Source organism: Octopus sinensis, linkage group LG1 (genome assembly GCF_006345805.1).
Source record: "Octopus sinensis linkage group LG1, ASM634580v1, whole genome shotgun sequence".
Classification (NCBI taxonomy): Eukaryota; Metazoa; Mollusca; class Cephalopoda; order Octopoda; family Octopodidae; genus Octopus; species Octopus sinensis.
In genome coordinates this window covers 175,113,712-175,121,712 of record NC_042997.1, presented here as the reverse complement: position 1 = coordinate 175,121,712, position 8,001 = coordinate 175,113,712, and positions in this window count along the sequence as shown.

Sequence of the window (8,001 nt, the reverse complement as noted above, 5' to 3'; positions counted from 1 at the left end):
ATAAAAAAGGCAAAAAATCCCGCTCACATTGGGGATGAAAGAAACAGCAAACACAAGAACAACACGAACCAATGAAAGAGCCTCTATGCGGTTGCTCAATCAGTTAGAAATTATTGCCAAATTTCCCTCAAATTACACCTTGTCGCCTTGACAAAGGAAACAATGGACACATGTGTAAAAAAAATGGGGAGGGTGTTTTTGATCATAGGCCTGTTCAATCAAAGATGACCTGGGACTAAACAACAAAAATAACAGTACAACAGTATGATCAGCCACAACAGTAGTGACAACAAAAACAAAAATAAATCAGCAACAGCACCAGCAGAGACAGTAAGACTGACGAGCATAAGAAATAACAACAAATGACCCATCAGGAATAAGGGTGGAATTCTAAGAATTGCCACCAGTAGTGGATTTAGTAGAAATCGAACCACTAATGAAATATTACTAAAAAATAAATAAGTATGTCAAAGCGACAGGAAAAAAGAGAAAAAGGAGGAAAAAAGAAAGAAAAAAGAAAGAGTGTTTTATGTTATGTTTAATAATATCGGAAAAATAGAACAATTTTAGAGAACGTATAACGGTTCAAATAATTGTAATGGTGGACGATAATTAATTGTTATGTAAACACATGATAAAAACGGACAGTTTAAAAAGATTAATGGTAATGCATGTGATGGGGGGCGCATGCAGCCATTCACAACCCCATTATTGTATAATCATCTCATCATACTCGTTCTATGTATTGTCCCCTCTGTGGTGTCCTGTCTGTCCTTGTTTGTCCCCCTCTATGTTTGGGCCCTTGTGGCTAATAAAGAAACATAGTATAACAAATAACAACAAACTCAGCTGTAAGGAAGGCGAGTATTGGAATACATTCGATGCAAACAGACAGAAGGGTTTTTAAGAAATTGACTTCAAAGAGGCGCAGGTGTGGCTGTGCAGTAAGAAGTTTGCTTCCCAACTACACAATACTGGGTTCCGTCCCACTGCGTGACACCTTGGGCAAGTGTATTCTACTATAGCCTCGACCCGACCAAAGCCTTGTGAGTGGATTTAGTCGACAGAAACTGGAAGAAGCCTTTGTGCCTATATTTGTTCTTCACTACCTCTTGATAACCGGTGTTGGTGTGTTTATGTCGCCGTAACCTAGCATTTCGGCAAAGGAGACCGAAAGAATAAATATCTAGCTTACAAAAAAAGTACTGGGGTTGATTCAGCATAGTTGCAGTCTAGTGACTGAAACAAGTAAAAGAAAGAGGTGCAGTTCAAATTCCCAACTGGAGTAGTCTACAATGTTCTTTGATGATTTCTTCCTCCAATGATCTTATCCAACTGACAGAAAAATGTTTTATTGCTATCCAAAACTCAGTTTAGTGCACACGAAAAGTACCAATTACGTAAGATAGATGCTCATTTTATAGAGCAGAGGAATTCGCGAGAAAACGCAGAATTTCGATTCGGCATCTGAGAAAAGACATTCTTGTTCAATCCTAACTGAGCAGACCTATGATCAATGGTGTTCGAAATGAACTCATCTTGTATTTGTTTATAGTATAATAGATGCAAAACTACATCTTGTATGTGTATGTCCCTTTTTTAAGTGAGTAGAGCGTGAAGTGAGAGAAATTTGTCGGTTATTTCAACAAATCTTGTGACCACATAGAGCTTCTCTCTTTAAATTAAATGTGTCCTAGAATTTACTTTAGTAGTAGAAGAGTCACGAGTATAAAAGTAAAAGGACTTCATTCGATGTCAACTGGGAATCACATGACATACTATAAAAGGGCATCGGTAAATGCTGTAAATATGAAGATCTCGGAGAGTGGATTTTATCTGACCTAATAATATCAGGTGTTGATGACACTAGAGTGCTCTGAGGTCATGTTCAGCTGGTTTTTTATATATGCTAAAGGAAAGTCCAATGTCAGTAGAAAACAGATGTATTAAGGCTCTCTGTCCACTCCTAATAAAAGCAAAACAAGTGGAATCAAAATAAGGGTAAAATTAATTACAAATATAAAGACTTCAATACAAATGCAACAGCTGTAACAGCAAAAGCAAATAAACAGGACGCATACAACAAAATGTACAAGCAAAACAAACAACAAAGAGCCCAGGGTGATGTTATGGCGGTTGAAATAGCTTCCATGTATAGTTTTCCTGGGATCAAAATTGAGTAACGAATTACTTCAGATCTGGAGTATCATTCTATTTTGGAAACGCCTTCTAAGCACCAACGTTGCCAGAAACCGCTAACATTTCGTCCTGCGACAAACTACCGGATACTAAACCGGATCAGTTTGGCACAAAGTGAGGTCATGTTCAATAACAACCTATTATTTTAAATATCATGATGGGTAGGGTTAAATAGAACAATTCTAGAAGAATCTAATTTTTGTATATAGCAACAAACTGTATTTGATTATAGGGGGAAAGATTTTATTGGGAAAACATCGCAGCCCATATGCTAGCGAAGAGATTGGCTTCTGACAATTTCAGCACTAAGTCTTAAGGTATATGAACTAAAACACAAAGTTACACAAAACTGCTACATCTATCCCGAGTACCAGAAGTACAATATGGCCACAAAATTATCATTATTATAATGTCACTGACAAATCTTAATGGTCATGTAGCGCCTGGCTTCAATGAGATGTGTGCAGTCTTGGAATGGTACTATATTTCGGTAATTTGACATAAGACTTACGGGAAATGAAGTGTTGTGAAAATCTGTAACATCTGAAACATGAAAGGAACTGAGTAGCCATGCAAATGGTAAATCGCTGGGACTGGCTGGTCTTGTCCACTCAAATAACTTTATTCAAACATTCAAGTTCTGGCTTCCGTCTTAGTTGACTTGTGTCACTCACAACTGACAGCTTATCGGACAATACCTAGTTGGGTGAACCGAAGAGTGATCATGCAGTTGGAGGACAAGAATAATCTTAGATATAATCTTATCCTCGTCGATCACATTCAACAGTGCTGCCCCAGCATGACCACAGCTTTAAAGCTGAAACAATTTAAAGAATTTAAGATTACTAAATACGCAGTTAAATAAATTGACAGATGTTAATTTAGAAGTTTGGCGATTGTATTTTGTTGTAACGTCGGAACTGTACAAATTCGTGTGATTCTGAAAATCTATTTAGGCCAACCCTGCCTTCTCAGGCGATATACGGAAACTAAAATTGAGTAGATATAGTATCAGTGAAGTTCAGACAAATTTAGATAAATCGGAAACTGTCAGAAAACTGTCTGTTGGTACCTGGAAAATGTCATGAGTGAAGTTGATTTTTGACTTGTCTTTAAATTTGGATCGTTGCATTTTTAGGGGACATTTGATTAGTAGTCAATATCAGGCACTCTATCCATTAAACGTACCCCACTGAATCGGTAAGTGGAATGTCTTCAAGCGCTCACAACCCTCAGTCAATCGGACAGTGCAAAGGTGAAACGTCCACTTTAGCTTTTTATTGAAGATTAGTGGAGGAAAAGTGCGACGACGTTCTTGGGCATCGAAGAAGATCAGCTAATTGCTCTTTTCCGGAGAACTTTCGGGCCGGGACCGATGGATAATTTTCAAAAATCTCTGGCCTGGTAGTGCTACCGGGGAGCTTTGCCTGTTTGAGATAAACTTTACAGGCACGAAAGTGCCGTCAGCTGAACATGTCCGAGATGAGCGCTGGACGACGAGATGGTCCATGTATGTACTCGTCCAGTGCCCGAGCATTGCTGACCTGTGGATTTATGTCGAACACTTTCTGTCGCGTGTGGGACGGATCCATCGTGAAGATCGCCCCGCCGCCTTCCTTTAACTGGGAAGAAAAGTTGTTTTTATATGTCTGGTGGCCATAGCGAAAGAGGTTGTATGGCGGACGAGATTGAAGGGGCTGAAGACGAACACTTTTCTCTTTGGCCAATCCCTGAAGAACGTCTTCAAGTAACACTTGAAAAGGAAAATAAGAGTAGAGAGGGAAGTGTTGTCATATAGCCAGTTTGCTGAAAGGTGGATAAAAGTGGTGAGAATGGTGCAAGTGAACGGGCCTGCTCCAAGCATACGCCTGTAGATGGAAAAAAGGAGAGGAAAAATAGGCACGTGCCCCAAAAGTCAGGGTACTCATGTTTTTTTTATGGGGTTTTTCCATGAACAGCCCTCAAAGTCTCTTCCCTATTGAGGATTACACATTGTTTATTTTTCTCTTTCCTGTTTTAAAATAATTTTTGTTAGTCTTGTTTACTTGCAAAACCCTCACAACAACACACAGTCACACACATACACACACACATTTTTTGTTTTATTCTGTGCTGTCCATAATGTTTTTCTTAATGTAAGCCCTTGAGGTTAATAAAGAAATCATTATTATCTATGGCTGTGGAGTGGCGGTCGATTGGCAGAATCGAAAGGGTGCCAAATAAAATACCCCACCGAACCGAAATGTGCTCTAATTTATTTATTCTTCTGAATACATATCTCGCTTTTGTTGACTTTGCTTTTCAACCTTCTCTCAGTAGAGCGGGATGTCGAGTAGCAAGTTCATATGCACACGTACAAGTGTACGCAGATGCGCACATATTCGTACACAAGTGCTTATATACACACCCACCCTGCCGGCATACTCACGTGTACGGATGTGGTGTATTTTGTTATGATGTGTATAGATTATCTTGCATTGCGATATGATAGAGCTACTAGAGATAAAGAACACTTAAATAAAAAATACCATTCGAATCGCATCCCTCGGCTAAATGCTCTATTTAACACGAAACAAAGGGTCGTAGAGCTGTAATAATATTTATCTGCTATATTATAAAAAAATGTATATTCTTTCTACCAAATATACTGAATATATTGACTAGGGGAGACCGCGTTTAGTTGTTACATTTTTTTCATTTTTTTTGCCGTGGCACCCAGCTGAAGTTTCTTTTAATTAGTAGATCATTTCTATTTATTGTTCTCACCAGCAAAAAACAGAAATTACATAACATTAATTAGACAGGTTCTAATTAATGAGGTGGTGTCAGCTGTAACAATTTTCCCTGAGTGCGGAGTACGTTTTGACACTTGTTACAACTATCGATAACTCAGAATTATGTTAACATACAAGTTTAAAATGAATACGTCTCCTGCTTCTTGTATTTAGGAAGTGTTATTTTAATTAAGTAACTGTGCTTTGAACCACCTCATATACTAACTTTGATACTGAGAGTCCTCATCAGCCAATTTCCCCATTGTTACATGTGCCATCTAGTCAGAATCGTCCTCCATTAACTTCTCAACACACAGATGACACAGAAAGTCCTGTCATCCATCGGTACCATCAGTGTGTGCCCAGTCTTTACAGATCATACATTGCACCCATTCTTCACCTGGAAGGGAGTTGGAATAAAATCTGAGTAGACAAGGCATTTCCAGTCGGCGACTTGCTTGCTGCGAGGCTGCTTCCCTTTGCCTTTATCTGTTTTAGTTGACTTTATCTTTCCCTTTGTTGCCTTTTCTGTACCAGTTGCCTTCTTTGGTTTAGATTTCCGTTCGTTTATTTCATCCACTATGTGCTGTTTTACGGCAACATCTCGTAATGATTTCTTTTCATCCGCAACTTTTCTGGAGGCTCTTTCCATGACATCAGGAGGTGTATCCCCCTTGTAGACTTCCTTTTGTAATTTCTAGGCATGGCGTGTTAAACTGAAATAGAAGGGGTAAGTTGTTACACTGTAACAATTAGCCCCGACCAAGGATTTCTGGGGATTACCTCGTACACAGCGCTAGCAGTGCATGGCATCCAGGACACACCTTCAGGTATCGAAGGCAACTTCCAACCAACACTCCCTAATGAGCCACAAACTACAAGAGTAACACCAATTGTGCTTTTGAAGTTAAGGAAATAACTTTGTGGAAAAATTTCACTTTTAGAGTAAAAAATCATTTTTCAAGCCATACCTTTCCTGGTGATAGCCCCCACCCAGTGCAATACCCATGTGCAGTCATGAAGCTATGGAGTTGGCCTTCACAAGGTAGAGACCAGAGTGCCACATATTTCTTGAAGTTGGAAACAACTACACCCGGTCTCCCCTATTATTATTATTGTTCGTGAAACCATTTGTAAATGGTACATAATGCATACATACATACATACATACATACATGCATACATGCATACATACATACATACACACACATACATACATACATACATACATACATACATACATACATACATACATACATACATACATACATACATACATATGTACATACATATATGTATTGCACCTAGAAAGTTCTCCTCTGAGGTACAAGTCTGGGCAAGGCTGTTTACTGAGGACCAGCAGTTTCCCATGCCTACCAGCCTCCCCTCTGTACGCCACTGATGTTATACAAGGTAAAGGCAAAAGCTAATACAGCCTGGCACTAGTGACGTTGCAACTAATTTCTACAGCTGAATGAACAGGAACAACATGAAGTAAAGTGTCATGCTTAAGAACACAGCATACACACACACACACACACACACACACACACACACACACACACACACACACACACACACACACACACACACAAATATATATTTTCCCCCGTCTTCTCTTCCTTGGATCTTTCTTATTCCTATGTTTCTGACGAAGAACTCCGCTCGAAACGTTAAATCCTCCCTTTTTCTTCCTTTTCCTGAGCGTCCAATAACACTATACTTGTTCCACGTCCTTGCGTTGTTGTGTTTTATGTTTGCGTTTTCATGTTTGGATTAACTATATATATATATGCTCAGCATTATATGAAAAAACGGTAACGAGTGAAAATTCTGTAAAAAATAATAATTATAAGGTTTAAGATTATAAGCGTTCACCGTGCATGGCTAAAGAAAATACACGACGGGGAAAAAAGTAGGAATTGGTGGTACGCGTGGGAATCGAATCCATATATTCATATGTATGTATGTATGTATGTATGTATGTATGTATGTATGTATGTATGTATGTATTATGTATGTATGTATGCATGTATGTATGCATGTATAAGTGCGTGCGTGTATGTATGCATGAAACAGCTGTAAGAGTGTATAAGTTGTATTTATTTATCTATTTATTTATTCCTATGATCATATTAAATAAATCTTACTGATGTTTGTCACTTGAATCTCTTCTCCATTTTCTTTCTTGCCTTATATATATGTATATACATGTATATATATATACATTAATCAATATAGGCTAGCAAAAAATTCAGCAGAAATTATTTTGCCACCAGCGGTCTAGTGAGAAAAAGGAAATAGTCAGAGACTATTAATAAATTCAACAACAAATTAAGGAACGGCCATAATAGGCCGTTCAACCCACTAGAAATAACAGCCAAGGCTTCAACCGCAAAATAGTAGTAATTCCGTAAACCAGGAGAAAATTAAAAAAACCAGAAGAAAATTAAAAAAATTAAAACAATTAAAAAAAAAATTAAAAAAACATTATATATATATATATAAAGAGAAAAAATGAGATTTTAAAATCCTGGCAGATATCAAATGAGCACTCAGTATAAAAGAATAAGGTTAAATTTCCAAGAATCAGATACCAGTAAATGTATATATCTGTGTGTGCTTGAAATATATATATTGCGAACAGAAGCGAGCTGCTATCATCTCTAGCAGACGAGGTGTCCAGTACTAAGGAGTGACTGAAATATCCTGAAACCAAGATTGTTATACTGGTTCTGTCGCTAGAAGATGATAGGGCTTCGCTCTCCTGTTCGCAATTTTATCGGATGCAGCTGTGCAAGACACACACACACACACACACACACACCACACACACACACACACCAACACACACACACATATATATATATATATATATATATATATATAGATATATATACATATATTATATACATATATATATATATACATATTATACATATATATACATATATATATACAATACAGATATAGATATATATATACATATATATATATACATATATATATATACATATATATATACTAT